The 26,351-nt window shown below is 40.6% G+C and overlaps 2 long non-coding RNA genes across 2 annotated transcripts; one reads left to right on the top strand and one right to left on the bottom strand.

Moving 5' to 3' along the window:
* Positions 1-8,553: 8,553 nt before the first annotated feature.
* Positions 8,554-12,179, bottom strand: LOC116275356. The gene is made up of 2 exons (XR_004184400.1): positions 10,079-12,179; positions 8,554-9,575 (listed from the first exon to the last, which is right to left on the bottom strand). It is a non-coding gene; the product is annotated as an uncharacterized LOC116275356 (long non-coding RNA).
* An 8,901-nt stretch (positions 12,180-21,080) lies between these two features.
* On the top strand, positions 21,081-26,300 carry LOC116275355. The gene is made up of 2 exons (XR_004184399.1): positions 21,081-22,127; positions 26,074-26,300. It is a non-coding gene; the product is annotated as an uncharacterized LOC116275355 (long non-coding RNA).
* The last annotated feature ends 51 nt before the right edge of the window (positions 26,301-26,351 follow it).

The following is a 26,351-nucleotide window of genomic DNA, read 5'->3' as shown; positions in this document are numbered from 1 at the left end:
TTGTGGCAAATAACTCCAATCTGTGCTTCCATCTTCATGTGACTATCTTCTCCCTGTGTGTCTGTCTTCAACTGGTGTTCTCCTCTGTGTGTCTGTTTCTTCTCTCTATTTTTATTTTTTGAGATAGAGTCTCACTCTGTCACTCAGGCTGGAGTGCAGTGATGCGATCTTGGCCCATTGCAACCTTCTTCTCCCAGGTTCAAGCAATTATCCTGCCTCAGCCTCCCGAGTAGCTGGGAGCACAGGTGCATGCCACCACACCTGGCTAATTTTTTAATTTTTATCTTTTAACAGAGGCAGGGCTTCACCGTCTTGGCCAGGCTGGTCTCGAACTCCTGACCTTAAGTGATCTACCCACCTTGGCCTCCCAAAGTGCTGGGATTACAGGCGTGAGCCACTTCACTGGGCCGGCCTCAGCAGGAAGATTGCTATGGAATTTGGCAGCAACCATGCCACTGTTCCTGTGGGCCCAGGTTACCTTTCCCCAGATTACTCTGCTTTTTTTTGGTTTGCTGCCAGGAATCATCGTGTTGCTCTTTGCTTTGTATACACAAGCACATCTCTTGCCCAAATAGAATTCAGTTTCATCTTGGCCATAAACACCTTCAATTTTAAGAAGAGCTGTATGCTCCCTTTGGTTCTGGAGGCCCTGCTTATAGCCGGCACAAAAGGCCCAAGGCCAGACGTGTTTCCTTTTAAGAAGGCCTGTTCCCATCAGGCCTCCACAGGCTCCAAGAGGATAGGAGGGGACTCACTGAGGTTCCTGCTCATATGTGACCATATCAGAGAGACTTTCCCTGACTCCTTAATGTAAAATGGCACCCTCACTCACACCCAGACCCACAAAGGAGGCACTGTGCTCGCTACTGTATGTTCAAGGCCTGCAGCTGTGCCTGGCATATGGTGGCACAATAAATATTAACTGAATAAATGAATAATGAAAATAAAGTGAACACAAAAATATGAAAACAAGATATTTTTGCACATGAAATTGGCAAACTTTTTTTTTTCCACTCTGTCACCCGGGCTAGAGTGCAGTGGTGCAATCTTGGCTCACTGTAACCTCTGCCTTCCAGGTTCAAGTGATTCTTGTGCCTCAGCCTCTCAAGTAGCTGAGATTACAGATATGTGCCACCATGCCCGGCTAACTTTTGTATTTTTAGTAGAGACAGGGTTTCACCATGTTGGCCAGGCTGATCTTGAACTCCTGACCTCAAGTGATCTGTCTGCCTTGGCCTCCCAAAGTGCTGGGATTACAGGCATGAGCCACCGTGCCAGGCCTGGCAAACTTAAAAGTTTAAAACACTTGATAATACTCAGGGCTGATAGCGGCATCTGGTAAGATTATAAATTAGTATCATTTTCCCCCTAGAAAACACTTAGAAAACATATGTTAAGAACGTTAATAGTGTACGTGTCCTCTGGGTACATGACTAGGATCTATCACAGGGAAGTCTTTTAAGTGAGATGGGAATAAAAGTTGTACAGAAGGATGATCATTACCCATTATGGATTAGTTACATAAATTACTATAAATACATATGATTAAATATTATGCAATTTATTAAAATCTTATAGGTAAAATATATATAATGATATGAAGAAATTGAATGCTATAATACTAGTTATAACAGAAATAGAAAGGCATACACATTTCAATGTAAATTGATAAACAGAAGCTCATTTTTCTTAATGGGCCTACTGGTTTGTATGGCAAGAGAAGTGAAACTGCCAAAAGTTTAGCCCTTGCTGAAATCCAGTAAATATGCTGGGGTGGAGAAACCGACACCAGAAGACACAGGAGCAGGCTCAGCGAACCCTAGACCAACTGGGTGTGTAGACGTGTGAAATGCCTTAAATTCCCTAAAGTGATAGGTCTTTGGGAGACTGAAAATAAAAAAGGGCAGCACTGAGTGAAAAATCTATTGGCCATATCTATATGAAGGCGGATATTTCAAACTAGTACCCCTTCTCATCCTACACTCACGTAATTCACGTTGCCCTGTTAGTAGTTTTGGAGACATAATCTACTTTGTTAGCCAGGGTCTAGATGAGAACTAACTAGATGAGAACTAACTAGATAAGAACTAACTAGATGAGAACTCATCTGGCCCTAGCCAGGGTCTAGATGAGAACTAACTGTTTCTCCAGGGACAAATGCCCTGGAAAATGAGAGAACTGCACAAAACTATATGAAAATCTCCTCTTAAATTCCAAGAGGAAATAGTTTTCTCCTAGACATCCTAGCCCTGGATACCCTCTCTCCCTATGACTGCCTGGTTAGGTAACCTGGGCATAAAATTCTAAAGAATTTTTCTCTCTCTCTCTCCTCTCTCTCTCCTGCCCCAACCCCCACCCCATTTTGCTTTTCTTCTCTTCCTTCTTTCTCAGATGTAGAACGAATTCCGCATCTTGCCTCTTGAATCTCAATTTAGCATTTTTCTCACCTGAAGTATGACCTTGAGGTCTTACCCTCAATGCTAATCAGTTTATCAAAATATTTCTACCCAATAAAAATAAAGCACTTCCTCAGAGGAATCTCATTTAATAAAAGTTTCTCTGTTTCATTACATCTTTTTTTTTTTTTTTTTTTACACAGGATCTCTCTCTGTTGCCCAGGCTGGAGTGCAGTGGTATGATCTTGGCTCACTGCAACCTCCACCTCCCAGATTCAAGGGACTCTCCTGCCTCAGCCTCCAGAGTAGCTGGGATTAAGGTGTGCGCCACCACATCCGGCTACTTTTTTGTACTTTTTTTTTTAAATAGAGACGGTGTTTCGCAGGCTGGTCGAATTCCTGGCCTCAAAAGATCTGCTCACCTTGGCCTCTCAAAGTGCTGGGATTACAGGTCATTACATTTTTAACAGTGGTGTTATGAAACTTGCAAGTATCATGTTAAAAACAAAATAATGTTAATTGATTCTTTTAAAGACCAGTACTTATGGTGCAATTTCCAGTATATAGCACTCTTAAGTTATTTCCTTGCCTGATCTTACTCACCTTTCTGGCACCCCATAAAATAAGTGTTATATACTATTATTCAGATGAAGAAAATGAGTCACAAGGAAGTTAAACAGTCTAATGAAAATCATGCATCTAAAAGTGGTGAAGCTGGGATTTGAACCCAGTAGTTGGGTTTTTGGTATGGCATAGACATACATCTACGGAGGGATGAGGGACATTAAATTTTGATCCTGATACTGACGGAGAAGCAGGAGGGAGTATCAGATAAGTAAAACACATTTGGAAATAAGTCCTCAGAAACTTTTTCTTTTTTTAATCAATTTATTAATTATTCTCTATTTGAGATACTGTTCTTGATTCAGGATGTGAGTTAATCAGGCACAAAACAGTTCTCAACTGCAGGTTTGAGCTTTGTCTTTCAACCATTTCAGAGCCCAAGGAGGAAGCTGAGTGGAGACGGGGGCTAGTGGTTAGAGGTGGCTCCTATGCACTGTTTACCTTGTCTCCCAGCTCCTAAGTGAGGGCTGGTCCTTCAGGCTCGGCCCTTAGAGCCAGGACCCCATTCTTGCACACCCCTTTCTATTTAGACATTCTGATTTCTTCTTGAACCTTCTGCCTCCTCCCTGTTATTTTTCCTAGCCCCTGTGACCTCTGCTGCCTATAGAGAAGAATTCCACTCCCTCACCCTTTCTGAATTGAGGTTGGTGGAAATGACCTTGGATATTGCATGTGTGGTATCTGCAAGACAATCAGAGCACATATGCCCCTAATGGATCTCCCTTGGGTTCTTATGCTCCAAGTCCTTTGCTCTCTCTAGAACTGTGCTACTGTGATTTCTCTTCATATCTGGGCTTCTATATGTGCCAAACCCAGAAAGGTGTAGGGTTGTGGGGGCAGAAGGATAGTGACCATTTTGCTGCCATAAGCCATTGTTTTTACAGCTCTGTTCTGCCGGACATCAATAATGAGAACATATTAATATCACAAAGTGTGATTTTTGGCAAGAGGGACAATAGTGACTATTGTTTGGAAGGGATTACATACTTTTTATAATTTTTAAAAAATAACACAGTCATACAATTATTATTCCTACCATTATACCACTTTTTACAAAATACCAAAAAGCTTTCAAATCTATTATTTTTTTTACTCCTCACAACAACTTTAGGAATGTAAGTGAGATATGATTATCTTTTATGAATCACAGATTTGCATATTTTCCTCATTACTATTTTACATTTTCTGGCCTGTGATTGATATATTCAAGGAGTCTATTTTACTGCATCTGGCTAGCTTTTCTAAACTGTTTTCCATGGACTAATCTCTGTTTTTTTCCTTTTTATTTCTCACAGTGACAGGAAATAAAAATATTAAATAATAATTGCTACATTTAACATTTTTCTTGGTACTGATTTCAAGGAGGTTGGCTCCAATGTTTCCCCATTTGTCCCTATTTTAAAATTTTATTTTCCTTTTGCATCTTTGTAAATGCTTGCATTTTTTTTTCTTTCTTGATGACAGATTACTATGCTTTAGAAAAATTTTGGAAAATATAAAAAAACACAAAGAAGAAAATGAAAATCATAGGTAATATGAAAATTTTTACCTAAAAATAAACCTGTAAACTATTTTATGTCTATTTCTATCCAGCTTCTCATGTCCTCTTTATTGTTATGATACCATAAATTATTGAAATTCCTAATTGTTATGCATTTTTGTTTATAATTTTCCTTTATTTTAAGGGATACTATAGTACAATCTACTTACATAAGTATCAGAATACATCTGATACATTCCTAGCAAAATCACATAATCAATTTTAAGACTTTTGCTGAATAATACCAAAAGGTTATCCAGAAAAGTTTTTTTTTTTTTTTCTTGAGACAGTGTCTCACTCTGTTGCCCAGGCTGGAGTGCAGTGGCACAATCTCTGCCCAGTGCAACCTCCACCTCCCAGATTCAAGCGATTCTCCTCCCTCAGCCTCCAAAGCAGCTGGGACTGCAGGTGCCCACCACCACACCTGGTTAATTTTTGTATTTCTAGTAGAGTTGGGGTTTCACTGTGTTGGCCAGGCTGGTCTCCAACTCCTGACCTCAAATGAGCTGCCGGCCTTGGCCTCCCAAAGTGCTGGGATTACAGGCATGAGTCACCGCACCCAGCCGGAAAGTTTTACCAATATGTGCTTCCAAAAACATTGCATGTGTATTTTACCATACCCTAAATAGCCTTAAGTATAATCGTTATCTCAATCTTTGCCTATTTGATGAGTACCAATAATACTTTAGTATTGTTTTTGTATTTTAATCTCTCATAAAGCTGAGTATTTTTGGATGTATGAATTGCCTTTTGCTCACTTGCTTTGTCCATTTTTTTCTATTGAGAAGCTAATTTTAAAAAACAATCTGGAAAGAAATATTTCTATACTAAAGATATTAACCTCTCGTCTAGTACATATTTTAATTAGCTTGCTATTTGCTTTTTGAATGGTGTTTAACAATTTTTTTTCCATTTAAAAATGATGAATGGTTATTGAATTTTACCAAATGTCTTATTTGTACCTATTGATATGTTTTCTTATTTTTAAATTTAAAGATGTGGGATATTGCAGCAATAACAATAAAACAACGTGTCAGACTACTCCTGTATTCCATAAACTACTTTGACATGCTATAATTTTGTTCATATTTGACAGTCATTTGAAAATGACTGGAGAACAAACCATCTCAAGTTATAAAAGATGCCAATCGTTTCCTGCCTCTGGGTCACTTCCACAGCTGAATAAGTGGCCCTGCCTCCCCAGCTCCAAGCCTCTGGTGAGGGCACTACAATTGGACACTTGACCTGAGGGTCCCCTCAGTAGACTCACCAGTGGCCAGGCTGGCATGACAGTGAAAGAGAACCAAATGGGTTTCCCTCTTGAGGACGTGGGACATTGAGTCAGTCCGTGGTGCGTGCTGGAGCTGAGACTTGAAGCCAGAAAGATGGGGTTGCAGGTTGGGCGGGCGGGTGCAACATGAAGGAGCAGGTATGCAAGAAGCCCTGTGGTTTCTGAGAGGTGGAAGATGCTCAGAGGGTTCCTGAAGGCTTTGGAGTTTCTCAGGTTTCCAGTGATTTTCAGATGCACCCTTTGTCCTTGGATTCTGTGAGAGCCCCCAGGATTCTTTCCATCACATGACTTCCTTTTGATTTTTCTTCCTTATTTAAAGTAGTTGGAGTAGGTTTCTGATTATGCAACCAAAAAGCCTTCGTGGGACACTCATGCACCTTCCTATCCACCCCACTGGGTAAACTGTGTGGTTATGTGCTACCAAAATGCCAGGAGGTCACTGGCTTCCTACTGAAAAACAAAAGAGTTGAACTCAGCATTGTATGATCCTGAAGTTTCTCCCTCAGCGCTCTAGTTCTATGAGTCTTTGGAATTAATGGAGCTTTTTATTGGGACATTTTCTTAACCAAGCTTGATGGAACTCTAGAGGACAAGATTCAGCCCGAAGGGAGTGTGTTATTGAAACAGACCCTTTAAGACAGGAATAAATTTTCCATTTTGAAAAAAATTACTTTTCCTTCAAATCTGAAGGGGCATTTTGCTTTCCTGTCATTGAATTGAAAAAGTACCTCTGTTTTTTTAAACAGTGTAACTACAGCTGTCTGTCTGTGCTTCTCTTCACGTACCCAGACCAGGCGTCCGGCAGTGACGGGTAATCAAATCACCTCAAGGGACACTGAGCCATCTGCCCCTGATCTCAGCCCACAGAAGTGAGCTGTTGGAAAGGGTTCCAGCTTTTCATCTTTAGCCAGCAAGGTCCAATTTTCTCAATGAAAGTATTGATTTAAGTCTTTCAAAACAACCCCAGCTTCACTGACATCAAGGGGATAAATCACAGCATCAAGAGAAAAGAAAATCACACTGTGGATAAAGGTGTTAAGTTTTCTTTGCACTTTGGGAGGCCACAGGGGGAGCATTGCTTGAGCCCAGGAGTTTAAGACCAGCCTGAGCAAGATGGTGAGACCCTATCTTTATAATAATAATAATAATAATAATAATAATAATACATAGCCTGGTGTGGCGGTGCAGACCTGTAGTCCCAGATACTCAGGAGGCCGAGGCAGGAGGATTGCTGGAGCCCAGGATTTGGAGGCTCCAGTGAGCTGCAATCCTGCCACTGCACTCCAGCCTGGGTGACAGAGCAAGACCCATCTTAAAAAAAAAAAAAAAACAAAGCTTTCTTTTACATGCAAAAGAAAACTCTGAAAAGCATTTCTCAAATCACTGACAGAAAAGATCAGCAAGATTAGCAGGATTTTAGGATTAGGAAACTATAGTCTTAGGAGGTAATGAGGAGGCTCAGAGTGACAAACTATGGTCCCCATGGAGCCAGCCCCATGCCGGGGTGTTTTTTCCACTATAGCTGCTCTCGGGTGTGAACGAGAGCCCTACAAAAGTTGGACAGATACATATTTTCTATTTTTTGTGTGTTTTATTCATCTTGTTGGTATAAAGATCGTGACTTTTCTCTTCTTATGGCAATCATATTTGAGTTATCTATCTATCTATCTAGCCGTATTTTAAAGAGACGGGGTCTTTGACTCTGTTGTCTAGGCTGGAGTGCAGCGTTGTGATCACAGCTAACTGCAGCCTTGAACTCCTGAGCTCAAGGGATCTTCCTGTCTCCGCCTTCCAAGTAGGGAGGAATACAAGTGTGTGGCACCATATGTGGCTAATTAAAACAGTTTCCTTTTTTTTGTAGAGAGGGGTCTCACTGTGTTGCCCAGGTTGGTCTTGAATTCCTGGTCTCAAGCAGTCGTCCCGCCTCAGCCTCCCAAAGTGGTAAGATTAGAGGCCTGAGTCACTGAACCCAGCCTGATTTGTGGTATATTTAAACAAATGAATGTATATTTATTTGAACTATCATATTATAATTGAACTGTCAAAAAATTCCTGGGCTATCAGTTGGGACATATGAAGAGTGACAAGGATTTCATAACATTTTTTTCCACTGAAGCCTCAAATGTACAAGAAACATCAAAATGGATTGGGTTTTAAATGATTTTTAAATTCCCGTTAATACCTATTCTGTTCAGGAAACTTTGTGTCTTAGGTTGAATTTCCAGAGGTGGCCCCTGAGATGAAAATTCATGTGAAAGTACAGTAGTCCTACCTCATCCATGGGGGTTACCTTCCTTGGGTAGCTAAGCCCGCCAGAGGATGCCCAAAACTGCAGATAGAACCCTATATATGATATGCTTTTTGCTATGCATATGTACCTATGATAAAGTTTAGTTTATAAATTAGGCACAGTCAAGAGATTGACAACAATAACTAATAATAAAATAACAACACACCAATGTTACTACCTTTACACCTTGGGGCCATTATTAAGTAAAAATAAGGATGACTTGAACACAAGCCTCGCGATAGGGAGAGTTGATCTGATAACTGAGTCGACATCTAAGTGGCTAATGGATGGTTGCATCTACAATATGGATACACCGGATAAAGGGAGGTTTCATGTCCCAGGTGGGATAGGGCAGGACGGCTCGAGATTTCATCATGCCACTCAGAACGGCATGCAATTTAAAACTTATAAATTTTTTATTTCTGGATATTTTATTTAATATTTTCAGACCTAAGTTGATTGCCAATAACTGAAACTGCAGAAAGTTAAACCTCAGATAAGAGAGGACTACTGTAGTCTATCAGGTAATATCTCCGAAGAAACTGGTAGTGGGGTGGGGAGGTAGGACAGGAAAGGGAAGGCCAAGCCAGGGTATGATATCAGAGTCCCACAGAATCTAACTCTTAATCCTGCAAGAAGACCACCCTGACTAGGGCAAGGGTTAAGAATAGATCCCAGGCTGGGCGTGGTGGCTCATGCCTGTAATCCCAGCACTTTGGGAGATCAAAGCAGGAGGATGGCTTGAGTCCAGGAGTTCAAGACCAGTCTGGGCAAAAAGTGAGATCCCTGCCCACCCCCATCTCTACAAAAAATAAAAACAATTAGCTGGGAGTGGTGGCACTCACCTATAGTCCCAACTACTAGGAAGGCTGAAGCAGGAGGATCGCTTGAGCCCAGGAGTTTACTACCTTTACATCCACTACTCTTTAGCCTGGATGACAGCAAGATCCTGTCTTAAAAAAAAAAAAAAAAAAAAAAAAAAAATCCCAGGAGATAGCACTTCTGGCTCTAGGGCCCACAGATTTGGCAGCCTGAGAGCAGTTTTGTGATTAAAAAACAAAACAAAACAAAACAAAAAAGCTGCAAATACTGGTTGGGGGACATCACACTGAGGGAGGGTGCTGTGGGCAAAAGGGATCCCATATGCCGTGGGTGGAGCACAAACAGTTGCAAGAACAGCTAAAGCTAACTTAGGTAAAGGGGTATCTCCATTAAGATTGCATTTGGCTGCATGTAATAGAAATCTGACGCAGTGCCTAACCAAAAGAGTTTATGTTCCCAATATACCAAGAAGTTCAGAGATTGGCAGTGCAGGATTAATAATTAACATAGCAGCTTCTCGATGTTATCAGTCAACAACATGCCAGCTCCGCCTTGCTTGTTGCTGCATGATTGCGAGATGGCTCTACTGCCTCCAGCCTCACATCTGCATTCCTGGCAGGAAGAAGAGGACCAGAACAGAAAAGGCTGTATGTCTAATAGGAAAGCAAATATTTTCCAGAAACCTCTAGCAGACTTCTGGTTTCTTTCCTATTGGCCATAACTGAATCACATAATTACCTTTAGATGTAAGGAATTCTGGGAAGGTGGCATATGGTTCCCTTGAAAAGAATAACTTTTCATTCTTTGCTTTTTTTTTTTTTTTAAATGGAGATGAGAGAATGGGCAATGACTGGGAATATGGTGGTGTCTACCCAATAGGGGATTTTTTTTTTTTTTTTTGGTAAAAATATAATAGTAGGCTTTAGGAGCTTCCTAAGACAAGATTTAAGTACAGACAGCTTAGATATCTGAGGGATGGTGCCAGAACTGGCCAATGAGGAATTGAGGTAGGGCTAGTTTATGGGCAGTGACCTGTACAGTTAGTTGCACAGGGCCCTGCATGTGGAAGGGCCCTATGGTTGGTTTCATGCTGTGTTTGGTCACTGAGCACTCACATTCTGTCTTTGGACTTGTGTTATTAAGTCTGATGGGACAATGGAGCATATGTGTTTTTTGGACTTGTGTTATTAAGTCTGATGGGACAATGGAGCATATGTGAAGTGGCAGCACACGCCCTTGTTGGCTCAGGCTCATGGTACAGCGTGCAATGAGCAATGTGCATGCCAAGCAGTTAGTTGCACAGGCCAGGATGGGACCTGGGCCCAGATCGGTGGTAGCGATGATGGTGATAGCAGCAGCAGAAGCAGCAACTGTGGAGACAGCAGCCATAGCCCTGGAGACAGGAGAAGCTCCACATGAAGGCAATGCTAGGATTCATGTCGGGAGGTCAGTTTGCTGGTCTATCCCTGGAGCCCATTTCTGGGGCATCTGCACAAATCGTAACTTCTTGGCTAGAAACTGCTGGTTGTCAGGCAGTCAAACTTTATCAGTAAACTATTACAAAAATAAAAATGTACATGTAGACATTGCAATGAAACTTGTCGGGGAGTTATTAAGATTCTCCAGAATTTAGAATCCCTGGTTTTGGAAACTACCACAACACTGCAAAACAAATATTCACAAGGTTAGAAACAGAAATTAAATTTAAAGACAATCTCATTTGGTGAAAAAAAACACAGTATTTTCATATAAAGCAATGGATGAATCAATTATTGATGAAGAAGACATTTAAAATTAAATTTTCTCTTGTAATTGAAGATACAGTGATAGAATGCATAAATAGGTGTTTGCATTTTCAACAAATCATAAAGCCAGTTTCTTGTAAAACCTCCACAAGTTACAGAGAATGTAAGAGGAAATGAAAGACCATTGTACAATTTGCATTTAAAATAAAATTCAGACTTACATGAAACTGGTTTGTATGAAGAGTTAAGTCTTTTTAGAAAACTTATTCTAAAAGAATTGTCAGCTCTCGATGTACTAATATATATAATTTATCAGACATTTATCCCAATGTCATCACTGCCTACAAAGTACTCCTTACAGCTCCAGTAACATTCACATCATCAGAAAGAGCCTCCTTAAAATTAAAATTACCAAATTTATTTGCCATTTTGCATATTCCAAGAGCAACTCATGTGGCTTTCAATTATATCAATTAAAAATGAAGTTGCCAAAAGTATAAATTTTGATGACCTAGTAAACAAATTTGCAGAAGTGAGCCAGAAAAACCTCATGATCAATCAAGATACACTAATAAAGTACAGACATCCTCAGGCTCTGCATCGACGGATTCAACCAAGCGAGGATGGAAAATATTCAGAAAAGAAAAACCAATTAAAAAAAAAAACCACAAAAACAATACACACTAAAAAATACAATATGACAACTATTTACATAGCATTTATGTTGTATTAGGTATTATAAGTAGTCTAGAGAGTAAAGTATGCAGGAGGACATATGTAGGTTACATGCAAATACAATGCCATTTTATATAAGAGACTTAAGCATCTGAGAATTTTGTTACCCAAGGGGGTTCCTGGAACTGATTCCCCTTGGATACCAAGGGATGACGGTATTGGCGGTGGTGGTAGCAGTGGTATTGTTACAAAAATGAGAGAAGAAACTCATAGACAGAAGATAAATAATAAATACATTATTATATTATATAAGCTTAGGACACCAAAAATATTTTCTTCAATTCGTAATTCTACTTTGTTACCTATGCATCACGATTACCCTTTGTTATGGACTGAACTGTGGTCACCCAAGATTCATATGTTGAATCCTTAACCCTTAATGTGACTGTATTTGGAGATAGGGCCTTTAAGGAGGTCATTAAGGTTAAATGAGGCCTTAATGGTGGGTCCTGATTCAATAGCACCGGTGCCCTAATAAGAAGAGGAAGAGACAGCAGAGAGAGCGCTCACTCAGCCAGCACACCAGGAAAGACCATGTGAAGACATGGTGAGAAGGTGGTTGTCTACAAGCCAGGAAGAGAGCCCTCAGCAGAAACCAACTCTCCTGGCACCTTCCTCTTGGCCTTCGAGCCACCAGAACTGTGAGAAAATAAATGTCTGTTGTTTAAGCTACCATCTGTGGTATTTTATGACAATGCAAGCTAACTAATATGTATGCCCCATTACATTTTACCCATTACATTTTATAAGTAAGAATTTTTTTTTTTTTTTTTTGAGATGGAGTTTCACTCTTGTTGCCCAGGCTGGAGTACAATGGCATGATCTCTGCTCACTGCAACCTCCGCCTCCCAGGTTCAAGTGATTCTCCTGCCTCAGCCTCCTGAGTAGCTGGGATTACAGGCACGCATCACACGCCCAGCTAATTTTTGTATTTTTGGTAGACATGGGGTTTCACCATTTCGGTCAGGCTGGTCTTGAACTCCTGACCTCGTGATCCACCCGCCTTAGCCTCCCAAAGTGCTGGGATTACAGGCGTGAGCCACCGCGCCCAGCCCAGAAAATATTTTTAAGGAAAAAAAACTTTATATTTTAGTGCCTTTACTGACATTTTCCTTTTACTTTTAAACAAGGGGCTCAACATTTTCATTTTGCACCAGGCAAACTACAAATTACAGAGACGACTGTACTCTGAATTGAGGTCACACTCTGTGCCTCCCTTACGGCCTCAGAGCGATGGTCTCCCTGCTTCTGTCTGCTTCTTCTCTCTCTAGATCAGCTGCTTCCACCCTGACTCAAGTACACAACATCCACCCACTAATTCTGTCTCCATTTCTGAGAGAAAGAATCTAATTGGCTTAGCCCAGCCCATGCATTTGCTAGTCCAGGGTCAGGTGTCCTGTTCCAATGGGCTGAGGACACCTGGCTGTCCAGGCCCACACTTGCTGGGGCTCAGGTGGAAGGCAGTTTCAGAGGAGATGGCATGGACTGGACTTGTACTTTCAACTGAGGCACTTACGATGCTTTCACAGAGGATTGTCTGGCTTCGATGCTCCACTTCCTTTTACAAGGTGTTTAGCAGCTTCACTCCAAAAGAGAAATATAACCAATCACAGCTTAAAAAGCAGAAACCAATGCCCTGGCCTCAGAAGTATCTCAGGACTGTCTTGCTCAGCTTTCCATTGACAAAGAACCCATTAAGAACAGGACTGGGGGAGATTTTCAACAGCATAATGCAAATGCTCGTAGGTTTTTAGGTAAGGGCACTCTAAACTCATTTTAGCATGGATTTTTGACATCCTGTCTCACTTAACATTAAACCGTGCTTCAAAAAAGTTAAACAGCAGCACTTTGGGAGCTCGAAGTGGGCAGATCACCTGAGGTCGGGAGTTTGAGACCAGCTTGGCCAACATGGTGAAACCCTGTCTGTTCTAAAAATGCAAAAGAATTAGTGCCGGGTGTGGTAGCATGCACCTGCAATCCCAGCTATTATGGAGGCTGAGGCATTAGAATCGCTTGAACCTGAGAGGCAGAGGTTGTAGGGAGCCAAGATTGCACCGCTGCACTCCAGCAAGATTATGCCTCAAAAAAACGTTAAGCAGCAAAAATATAAATAAAAATAGAAATATTCATATTTTCTACAAAGACAAATTTTAAGAACATGTTTTTGGTAAGAAATCATATTTATCATTAAAAAGCAGTGAAAGCAAGACCCTTGCTGTACACTTTTGGAAGCAAATTTGAAAGATTCCTGTTGAAATAAAAGTAGAAATTAAAATCATTGAATAGTAAAATATTTTATATAGTAACACCTCAGTTACCTAGAAGTAGGACTTAAGGGCAACTCCTGCCATCTGGAATACGGCAACGGAACTAAATTCCCTGAGGCACTGAAATAGTTTTCACAAAATCAGTTCACTGAAGCTCATTTGTTTTAGTTGTAGAAGAGGGACTCAGTCAGAACCTATTCACCCTTACTATTCACTGTCTAAATAACTTTGATTATCCAGTTTGCCACCCACAGCAGATTAAAACCAACAATTTACTAGGGTAGCAGGGTGCTGCTAAAATATAGAGAGTGATTATTGACATCAGGGAGGAAACGGGAAAGGAGGAACTGTCAAACCAGTTTGGAGATATTCAGTGCATACGTGCATCCATGTACTTTTCTTAATGCACCTTTCTTACATACATTTAATTAGCATGGGCTGAATGCCAACTATTAGCCTATGACTGTGCTAGGTGCACAGAATACAGAGATTAAGAACTCAGTGTCTGCCCTTAGGGGCTTCTAATCTAGCAGAAAGGTTGACAAATAAAAAGGCAATTACAATATAATGTGGAGAATGATTAAGTGCCTGATTCGGGCTTAAATCAGAAGATAAGCTAAAATGCATTTCAAGTATTTCAGGTAAGACATCTGAAACCCCAAATTAAGATCGGGGTAGTGGGGATGCAGAAATGTGTAAGACTGAACGATGATGGAGGTAGAATTTGCACTGCAGGATGATGGATTGAGGTGAAGGGCAAGGGAAAAAAAAGAGTCCAGGATGTCACTCAGATTTTTGGCTTTTGTGAAGAAAGAGTTAGAGGCTCCAGTCTCTCCGGAGGGCATCACCTCATTACAGCTGACATTTTAAATGAAGACTTGGGAATCACTGACAAAAGGTCAGAGAAGTATGAAATCCATTTAGTAGCGACTTTCTCTGCTGGCGAACAAAACACCTCGTCTTAAATGACTGTTTTACGGAGGAGGTTTTGTAAGTTCCTTGAGGGCAGGACACCCAACATTTATCCTTACGTCCCCAGTGCCCCAATACAGTAGATGCTTAGTGACAACATCTTTATTGGATTTATAGAAACCAATTTAGATCATCTTGACCTTTTCTAGTCATCTCCCTTTAGGGTGTAAGATAAAACTGAGGAAATTTATAGATGTCTTTGGTCCTTGAGCAGATAACGGTTGGCTGTAGACATATTTCTCTTTCAAAAAAAATTTTTCTTAGGAGAACTGAAAAGTCGACGTTGTTGTCTTATTGAATCAGATCTTAAGACCCTGACAAGCAACCTTTCCATCTCTTCAGGTTTTTAGCTGCTTTGAGAGTAGCAGACACCAATTAGCTTCCGACTGGCTCTGGGGTGTTGAGAGAGGCAAGCAGTGGCACCTCAGGGCACCAGAGCAGCCCTCTGTCCCCACAGGCACTCTGCATGCTGACAGGTCCGGAAAAAGACTGTCATACCCTCAAGAAAAGGAGGCCTCATTCGGCTGACCTTGGGGAATAAAATGTCCCCTGAAACCTTTTAGACCCCTAGAAGATTCCTCTGGGGCTTCTCCTGGAAAAAAAGCTTGAGAGGCAACTTGTAAACAATTAAGTCATGACGCACTTAAAAAGAAAAGCTCAGAATGAGGTCAGAATTGGACAGGGGGAAAGAACCGTCTTGATGTGTTATGAAGCTTTTCAGAAACTGTTTTCATGATTTTTATCACTGACATCTATTGGAGTAATGTTATTTTTTATTTGAATATTTAATTTTCAAAGCTAAAGCCTGAGAAATAGAAGCATTTTGTCTTTTACAAATAGCTGTGAGTCATGGTTTATATGTCTTGAGTTTTTCTCAGCTTTAAAATCTCAGTTGGTTGTGAAGTGGGGGAGAAAAACAAAATAATGAAATTGCACCAGGAAAACTAACTTCCAAAAACACTCCCAACAATGTTCCTTCTTGCATATGAAAGATATGTTATTACATCAGATTGCCACGTTTGTGAGCTTGAATAGCAGATGTCCTCATTACAAAATCTCTGACTAAGATGAACGTGGTGCTGCAAGGGATGGGTGCTAGAACTAAAACTAAACTGGACAGTGGGCCTTCTGGGTGGAGATTTACGTCCCTTGGCTGGAGGAAGCATGGTTGTGTGTGTGAAAATTCTTTTGAATTTTCCTGAAGCAGCTGTGATTTTCTGCAAACCTGAACCCGAGGTGAGCTGTTTCCATTTCAGTCACCTCTTCATGGGGAGGTCACTTTGGAAGCATTTATCTGGTATGGGGGCCCAGACTCCTGGTAAGGGGGAGGCAGATGCAGAAGGAGCCCGTCTGGAGGGATGGGGTTCTCACCACCTCTCCCTGGCCTTGCTGCCTCCAACCAGGGGCCATGGTGACTATGAAGGGACGCAGTTAGTCCAGAGCCACCCTGGGAAAGATGTGGCCTGCAGCCTGGCAGGCCGAGGACGTGTAGGGGGCTGCACCAGGCACAGCGAGTAACCCTACTCCGTTTCCGAACGTATGCGGGGCCGCTGCCAATGTAAAGCTCCCTGTTAAGAACAGGTCCTGACCCTCAGCCGAGGGTCACGAAGAAATGACAGACTTTCCTGGCAAGACTGTGGGGATCAGATCCAGCCATTTTTAGGTGTAAATGTCTGGCTTTGCCTGTAGCATTTCAAGGAAGACTTGACTGCTGTGCTTTGCCGCCCTCCGCCCCGCTCCCCTGCACTTACCCACCCACCTCGCCTGCGCTGATCCGCAGACGCGCGCGGGGAAGGGCACGCGCGATGCTTTCCCACGCGCTCAGCGGGCGCCCCTCACTGGAAACTCGCTCCGGATTCCGAACCCGAGAGCAGAGCAGAGCAGAGGGAAGCCCCTTTGCTGTGGATGCAAGGGCGGCCTGAGCAGCTCCTTAGTGGAGAGCAATGAACGCACTGAAATCTCGGAGCCTTCTCTGCCAAAGACATGTCGAGTTTGTGCATTCTGAGATCAATTCTGGGCTTTTCTGAAATTTTACTGGGGGTCCCAAAATTTAATTCGGAGGCGTTGCCTTCCGTTCTTCCCCTGAAAATAGAGATATGACACAGAAATCTTTGTTTACTAGCTCCCTTTCCCATCAGATATGTAGGATCTTTATAAAATCCTTGTAAACTTTGAAACTTTAATAATTTTTATTCTACATACCATGGGCCTCAAATAGTACTTAAAAGGCAAACATGAAGGTTGAAACATTTGCTTATACTATTGCACATTTGTATTTCGGATTCTATACAAACAAAAAGGGCTTCCATAAGTGAGCATCTGTTTCCTATCTAACAGTATTAAAATGTTATAAAAATTCACACACCACTTGCAACTACCGAGTTTCCTTTGGTTCTTTTAAACAATTAAAATTAAATCATAATGGTTCACAGGGTGTATGAGCTCCCTTTTCTGTGACTGGGTTGAAGAGCTTTCCTTATCGACACTAGTCTTATTGGTCCTTAATTTCAGCTAGATAGACATCTCATGGAATTATTCATCTTCAGCTGTACTCATCTGGTTTCATTTCTTCATTTCAAATGCATTTTGAATGTTCCCATCTGAGCTTATATGCTGTGCCTGTCCTTAATAGCACTGTTGGAAAGATACTGTTCATTGAATTCTCACCATTCCATCCTAATTACTTTTTCTTTGAGGCTTTGGTCTTTACAATAGCCTAGAGGCCTCTCTGATCCTGAGGGTGGTACCAGTAACAGAGTAAATGTGCTCCTAATAGAATTTCCACATTTTTCCTTTAAAAATACTTTTAAAATGTCACAAGTAATATATATTCATGATGAAAACTGAAAGCAGGTAAGCAGAAATAAAAACTATGCACTTATATGTACATATTTATAAATATGAATATGTTAAATGTATGCATACTTATAAAAATGTGATACCTTCCATTTTAAAAACATTTTTTCTGCTAAATAAAGCATGAACACTTTCCTTTATTCTAATGGCTACTGAATTTGTCCATACAGATGTAATAAAATCAATTCAATTAATTATTGTTGGAGATGCAAATTACTGAAAAATATTTGCTATTGGAAATACAGCAATGAACATCTTATATTCTTGTGCATTTGCCCAATTATTTTTATAAGATAAATTTTCTGGGACCCAATTTCATTTTGACCAGAGATTTTACTCATGGCTATAACCTGCCACCTTCAATGGGAGCTGATTTTGCTGATACAGAAGATAGTATTGCCTCTACTGAATTCTTCATATTAGTTCCTCTGACTTGAGCCTTCATTCTAGTTACAGTCTCTCTGAAAATTTCTCATTTTGGGTTTTCTATTCCTTTACTAGAGACTATATGGAGCTTGGCCAAAGTGGCCTTTATAATTTCCCCATTTCCCCTTATGTTTCAACATCCTTCCTCTGCCTTCTCTTTAAATGCCCACAAATCTAGGCATAATTCTGTTCTTGACTTCCCTTCTTTGTAGTCTATGCTCTCCCTTAGCTAGTTTGTCCTCTGATTCTATTTATGAGAATGATTCATCCTTAAGCTCTTTTTCCCCAATTTTTTGATTTGTATTCCCATATATTCCTTGGTACCTTCCCATGATGATAGTGCAAATATCTTAAAGTTAGTATTCCCCAGACTCAATACTTTATTCCAAACTCCCAGCAAAACAAAAACAAGTGAAAATAAAAAATAAAACCAACCCCACCTCCCAAACAAAATAACTCATTTTCTTCTTCCATATTCTCTCTTTTAAAGCTGAAGGTGCCCACTGATCCACCATCAAAGGGTCATTCAGATTCAGATTGAATAGACATTTATTGATTGTATCAAATCATATTAGTTTCCTGCTTAAAACTCTCTAGTGGCTTCCCATTGCCATTGAAGTGTGACTCAAACTCCTTACAGGAACCATCAGGCTTCTGTGATTTGGCCTCTGTCTGTCTCCTGCCCAGATCTTCTCCCAGGCTCCTCCTGCCTTTCTATGATCAGCTGCCTGCTTTCTGACCTTCTGTTCAAAGTACAAGTGGATGTGCATCTCAGAGACTGAGCACTTGCTCTTCCTTTGGCCAGAACCCCTTTTTGGATTATGTATTTGGTATTGTAACTAACAACTCATTGCCAACCCAAGAGCATTTCGATTTTCTGCTATATGTTTTTCTTTTGGAAGTTTTATAGTTTTGAATTTCACATTTAGTCTATGATCTATTTTGAGTTAATTTTTGTGAAAGGTAGGTCTTTGTCTAGATTCTTCTTCTTCTTCTTCTTTTTTTTTTGCATTATCTATCCAATTGTTCTAGTACCATTTGTTGAATGCTCAATCCTTTCTCCATTGAATTGCCTTTGGGCCTTTGTCGAGGATCAGTTAACTATTGTGTGGGTCTATTTTTGAGGACTAATTAATATAAATTTAAAGATTCCTTTATTCAAACATTCTATCAGCAAATATTTCATTCAGCAACTACTATATGATCAGTACTGCTTTAGGTACTGGGAACATATCAGTGAAAAACAAAATCTCTGCCTTCCTGGAGTTTACATTCTACAAGTCAAGCGATGTATGACTATGCGAATATTTTTAGAGTTATTCACGTGTCTTTCCCAGCTAAGTACAGCACACACTCCTATGCCTCAGTGTCTTTGCTCACGCTTTCCATGCACTTGTTGGCTCATCACAATTTTGCACTGGGTGCTGCACACTGTGCGATGGGGATATGAAGACATTTCCTTTCCCTCCTATCTCTTTTCATTTTACTTTCACTTTTTCTATTTATCAAAAAAGTGCAATAATATAATTCTTAGATTTAGGCATACCTGAGAAATTAAGTGCAGTAAGAAATGAGATATTGGCTAAGTTATATTTGAGAACATATTTTGATACTTCCAGCAAAGAAACCTCCATTCTAATGATAATTGCCTCTGGGGTTTTCTGAGCAACTGGGATAAGGCCAGATAATATTTATTTGGATTGAAACGTGATAATAGACAATGTTTTAAAAGTGTAAACCTAGCATTTATTTATACCTGTCTGATGCGTAGTTTTTCTAGTAATGTTCAGTCCTGGTCTAGGAGTCAGAAAGAGATTTACGGAAATAAGTTAGCTTTTGAGTCCCATTTGTACAGTGTTTCCTTTTCTGGTAACCCAAAAACTTCATTAAGGAGAAAAGAAGGAAGTAAAAAGGACTTGCTTAAGCATCATGGCCATGAAGAAGGGGGAGGGGAAGATGACATTTCTAGACTGGAACTCATGTTTTGTAAGGATGAGAACTCAGAGGTGTCAGTCTGGTGCTGAGTCCTCAGAGGGGAACCTCTGGGCTCCTGTGTGTCCCATTCTAGGATGGTATATTTGTCTGTTTTTATGCTGCTGATAAAGACATACCCAAAACTTAGAACAAAAAGAGGTTTAATTGGACTTACAGTTCCAATTGGCTGGGGAGGCCTCAGAATCACGGCAGGAGCCGAAAGACACTTCTTACATGGTGGTGGCGAGAGAAAAATGAGGAGGAAGTGAAAGTGGAAACTCCTGATAAACCCATCAGATCTCAAGAGACTTATTCACTATCACAAGAATAGCATGGAAAAGACCAGCCCCCATAATTCAATTACCTCCCCCAGGTCCCTCCCACAACACATGGGAATTTTGGGAGATACAACTGAAGCTGAGATTTGAATGGGGACACAGTCAAACCATATCAGATGAGTATTACTTGGCTCCTCTTCACTGTACACAAAGGGCAAGTTTATGGCAGTATATGAAAAATAGAGAATGAGTTGCAAGCTAGTCAATTGCATGGAATAAAAAAGAAAGAAAAGTGATTTCAGGGCAGGCGCAGTGACTCACATCTGTAATCCCAGCACTTTGGGAGGCCGAGGTGGGCGGATCATGAGGTCAGGAGATTGACACTATCCTGGCTAACACGGTGAAACCCCATCTCTACTAAAAATACAAAAAAATTCCCGGGCGTGGTGGTGTGCACCTATAGTCCCAGCTGCTTGGGAGGCTGAGGCAGGAGAATCGCTTGAACCCAGGAGGTTGAAGGTTGCAGTGAGCCAAGATCGCACCACTGCACTTCAGCCTGGGTGACAGAGTGAGACACTGTCTCAAAAAAAAAAACCAAAAAAAAAACCAGATTTCAAATATTGTTTTTTCATACTTCATATTAGGCATTGAGAAGGGAAAGGGACTTTAGAGACCATTTATCCCAACTCCCAGCCCCGTGGAGGAATCCGTCTACAAAAGCTGTAGCAGTAACCAGCCTATACTTGAACCTTTCCAGTGACAGGAAACTCAGTACCTCAGAACTGCCACTTAATTATAGAAGACCCTTCCTTACTCAGAACTGAACTCTGCCTTCCACAGACTCCCAAATATGTGTCCTAATTTTATTCTCTGAAGCAACAGACATATATATCTAATGTCCTCATTTGCAAGAAAGTCCTTTGCATATGGTTATCAGGGGTTCACTAAGTCTTGGATTCTTTCTCTCTGCACTGCCCCTTAAGTTTTGGCTTCGAGACTTTTTAAAGTTGTTTCCTGGTTGGCTGAAGCCCTTGTTAAAGGTGTTGCTCAAAATGAACACAACACTCCTGGTATTTGAGCCTAGGGTTTAGTTGATGTGGGTTGCTAACAAGAGACTTTTTTTTTTTTCCTTGACAGGGTCTTGCTTTGCTGCCCAGGTTGGAATGCAATGGCACCATCATGGCTCCCTGCAGCCTTGACCCCTGGGCTCAAGCCATCCTGCTGCCTTGGCCTCTTGAGTAGCTGGGACCGCAGACACTTGTCACCACATCAGGTTAATGTTTTTGAATTTTAAGTAGAGACAGGGTCTTGTTAGTTGCCCAGGCTGGTCTCGAACTCCTGGGCTCAAGTGATCCTCCCGCCTCAGGCCTCCCAAAGTGCTAGAATTACAGGCATGAGCCACTGTGCCTACCCAAGAAACACCTTAATTATACTTAACTATAATTCTGTTTATATGAATGTCTTACCTATACTTCTGTTTATATGTTTATACTCTTTTTTCTCCCAGAGGTTAAATATTTAAAGTTCCTCATTATGCCTGGACTACAGATGTTTCTACGTGAAGGTGTTGTTTCAATCTGTAATTTCACAATATTTTATTTTGGAAGCTGGTGGCTACAAGCTGGCAGGAAACATGGACCTTAGGAAAAGCAAACACATTCTATTTGCTAATGGTCACTAAGCGATTGTAACCAAGGCAAACTATTACAGAAAGGAACAATCAGCTGAACTGTAAAGGCAGAGCGTTTGAGAAATCCTAGCCCTTTTTCCCTGCATGCTGAAATCAGCTAACAGAGATAAACTATTAGCTGCTTCTTAAAAAAGGGATTTGTTTACACTACGTAATTTTTATCAGTGGGACAGCCTGTTTGCCTGCCTGAGATCTTATTACTTATTAATGCATTATTACCTGTGAGTAAGAAAAAGGTGCTTGCATTTCAGAAGTTTGTGTGAATCATGTGTCCTCCTCATTTCCTACCAGGGTTCAGGTATTTGTTTATTTTGAATAATGACAGATCTCAGTAAAGCTAAGGTTTTAAGCTCATGCCCTTCTGCATAGAAGCTAATCTGTCAATGGCTCTTTCCTGTTCAGAATTTTAGACTTAGTAAAAAGTTTGCAAACTAAGAGTTTTTATAAACAGAATATGACCACTAATATACTTGTTTCTGAATTGCAAGGGAAAATGTATGACAGCTCTCACAATTTCAAATGCCTTGACCAACGTCACAAAGCTAATACTGATTATGGAACCCATGAGTATGACACTAAAATTCAGGGGCTTTGGGATTCCATTGTTGTTTTGCTTAATTAAATATACATACATTAGGGCATATATACTATACATGCTCAGTCTAAAGAGGAATAACCAAAGGAAAACTCTTGTTTTCACCACCATTTAAGGAGACCATTGCCAATTCCAATGTGACCTCTGTCCTTGGTTCCCAAGCGGGAGCCACAATCTCAAACTTTTAGTCATTTCCTTGTCTTACCACATATATCTGTATCCCTAAACAATATACTGTTTAGTTTTCTATGTTTGTGTATTTTATACAAGTGGAATTATGCTCTCTGTGTTCTTTTAGAAATCAATCTTTTTGTTCAATATTATGTATGTGAGATTCATTCATGTTACCATGTGAAATTGTAGTTCATTTTCAAAGCTTTCTTATGCCAAGCCTTTGTGTTCTTTTGCATATTAAGTAAATGAATGATGCTTCTATGAACATTCTTATATGTGCTGTTTTTATTGCTGTTTTTATTGTTTTATTTACTGAGCACTTATTTTGTGTCAGGCACTGTTTTAAGTGCTTCAAATATATTGATTCATTTAAATCTCCTGCAGCCCTCTGAGGTATGTAAAATTATTATCCTCATTCCACTGATGAGGGAATTTAGACCAAAGAGGTTAAGTTGCCAGAGGTGACAAACCTAGAAAGCTACAGAGACCAAGCATCTCGGCTTCAAGAGTCTATCCTTGCAATCAATACACCACACTGATTCTTCTTTGGCTTATCAATCCCTCAGTCAGTCAATTTGAAAAGTTCTAAGGTGTGTTTCCATTTGTCCATATATCCTTTTGTTAATCAAATGCTGGCAAATTCTTTTTAAAGCAAAAAGTCAACAAACTTAATAGAGATCCAATATGCCACATCTCCTTTTTGGGGGCTTGGGGTTAAAATCTCTATCATTTTTAAAATTTTACTCTTATATCAAATATCCTGATGTTTTTGCATTTCAAATCAATTTCAGAATGGGAAAGAATGCACTTGCCTGAGAAGAAAGAATAATATGTAAATAATTTTAACTGTATGAGACCTTTAAGAGCAGTATTTAATTCATATGCCCCTCAAAATGAGTTCCAGGGACAGGCAAATGACCAGTGGTGTTTATCCCCGTCAGTGCTCATCTGTCTCAGTGGCCTGTGCATGAAAACATAAACATGAGCCATATGTCTATCTTCTGAGTTGGTAGAAAGCCTCCGAATACCACCTAATCCAGAAAATGACAGATTGAGAAATCTAAAGAGATCTGTTGGGGAGGGTAAGGGAGAAAATGCCTCATCTGCTTCCAGTTGTAGCAGAGAGCCCGAGCTTCAGTTCCTTGGGACAGGAGCCTCCACCCCTCAACACAAGCACAACAGAAAGCACTGCCAAACAGCCTCACACAGCAGCCCTCATCCCCTCCCTCAAGGGAGTCTTGCATGTAGCGATGCTGAAAGAACCTAAACTCACTGGCATGAAAATCAGAAGTGAAAACCAAGGGGAAAATTTATTAAAGATTAAAACTAGTAGGACTGAAGTTTTGCAGCCACCAAACAGGCCAAGGAGGCTGGAGGAACATCAGTCCTGCTGAGATGGTCAAAGTAATGGCCTGCATGGCCAAGGCTGCCTTCAAGCACATGTCACTGAGGACCCAAGGCTTGGGAGAAGTGGTAGTAGGAACTAAGCACAGAGAGTCTAACTCCAATAAGGGATGATACATGACCAGAATAGTCATCCAGCCAGTTTGAAGAGGTAGTAATTTTCAGGAAATAGTGTTTTTGAGAGGTTCAGCTATGCTTAAAGGACTTACAGTATTTCTGGTTGCTGCTTGGCTACATCTATTTTATTTTCATTTTCATTTTATTTTATTTGAGACGGAGTCTTGCTCTGTTGCCCCAGCTGGAGTGCAGTGGTGCCATCTTGGCTCACTGAAACCTCTGCCTCCCAGGTTCAAGTGATTCTCCCGCCTCAGCCCCCTGAGTAGCTGGGATTCTAGGTACATGCCACCACGCCTGGCTAATTTTTGTATTTTTAGTACAGACGGAGTTTCACCATGTTGGCCAGGCTGACCTCAAACTCCTGACCTCAAGTGATCCGCCCACCTCAGCCTCCCAAAGTGCCGGGATTATAGGCGGAAGCCACCATGCCTGGTCTAAAACTGTTTTAAAGCATTATGTTTGGAAAAAATAATTCCCAATCTGTTGTTTCAAATGTTCTAGCTTGAACAAGGTTGGTGCATTATAAACTTAATCTGTAGTTAAAATCAGATAGTTACATATCTTTAAGTGAAAGGAACAAGTTATAAACTAATCCAATCTAATCCCCACTTTTGGCAAAAATATTTGCATACATGCAATGAAAATGTCCAGAAAGTCCTGCACCAAGGTTTATGAAGTGAGGCACTATTGGCATTTTGGGCTGGATAACACTTTGTTATGGTAGGATGTTTAGCAGTATTTATTCCTGGCCTTGCCCCAAAGTTTGGGGACAAAACTTCCTCCAGTTGAGAATCATTTCTCTATTCAAATATGTTTATGGTGGTTAAATCTGGGTGAGAGTATTATGGGTAATTTTTCTTTCTTCCCCCATTTATTTCTAGTTATTCTACAATGAGTATGTGTACATATATCGTAATATATGTCTTCTATAATAAAAATAAAAGCTATTATTAAAATACCCATAACCACAGCACTATTTATTTTAAAAATTATGGGTACATGCTTTTGAGAAAAATCTTTGAAAAATATCTGTAGATAGAAGGTTTATGGAAGATATAATGTGGGGAATTAAAAAGGAAATAACGTTCTTCTAAGATAATTTAGCAAAAATTAATCTGCAAGATGTGGGGGTGGTAATGTGTGGGCCAGAAATAACTTGATTAATGACCCAGGGGTACGCATCCATGACAACCAATCCTCTGTTTAATGTTCTCATTAGATTTACCAAGCTGGCAGTCTTGTGTTCTGGGCTATACAAATAGTTTTTCTCTGCACTGACTTCCTTCCAGTTGGGCTCAGCATGGGGGGCAGGGGGCACAAGATCTTTCCCATGTTATGGGCTCCAGTGACAAGTTCACTTCCCTCACTTCCTTCTTGAGAGGAAGACGTGGCGCTACGTTTCACTCACTTTGTAGCAGTGGTATTTTCGTTCACCAGTTGTTTAGGATTGATGGGGTGTGGAAATGGAGCTGCTAATAGATGTTTTTTATTTCTATTAGATAAGGAAAACTTAACTAATGTGCAAGTGGTATATAAAATCCTGGGAATAACCAGGGATAGGATGAACAGTATAGTTTTCCCTTGGTATTCATTGGGAATTGGTTCCAGGAACCCCGAGGATACCAAAAATCCACAGATGCTCAACTCCATGGTATAAAATGGTGTAGATAACCCACACACATTCTCCCATATACTTTCCATCATCTCTAGATTGCTTGTAATGCCCAACAGGCCTAGACATCACTTCATTTAAGTGCATTCAATGTAGCACTCAGTGTGATGCAAATTCAATGTTCACTTTTTGGAACTTTGTGGATTTCTTTTTTAATGAATGTTTGATTTGCTATTGGTTGAATCCATGGATGCTGAACCCATAGATACAGAGGGCCAACTGTACTCGTCGGACTCTGAAACTTCAACTTCTCAGCTCCGCCTGAACCTCAGGCATAGCGATGGAATCTGAAGCAGACCAGAGGGTGGCTTCTTGGAGATGGTGAGGCCTGGCCACAGAAGGAACAGGATGCATGACAGCTGCCTCCCACACAGATATACTGCATCTAAGAAGATGTCACCACCCCCATGAGAAATATATACTGTATGCTCATGTTTGAATGTGTGTGTATATCTATATAGATTCAATATATACATATGTTGC

Source organism: Papio anubis, chromosome 6, assembly GCF_008728515.1.
Source record: "Papio anubis isolate 15944 chromosome 6, Panubis1.0, whole genome shotgun sequence".
Lineage (NCBI taxonomy): Eukaryota > Metazoa > Chordata > Mammalia > Primates > Cercopithecidae > Papio > Papio anubis.
Note: the sequence above shows the minus strand (reverse complement) of the source record. Positions and strands in the feature narration are given on the sequence as shown.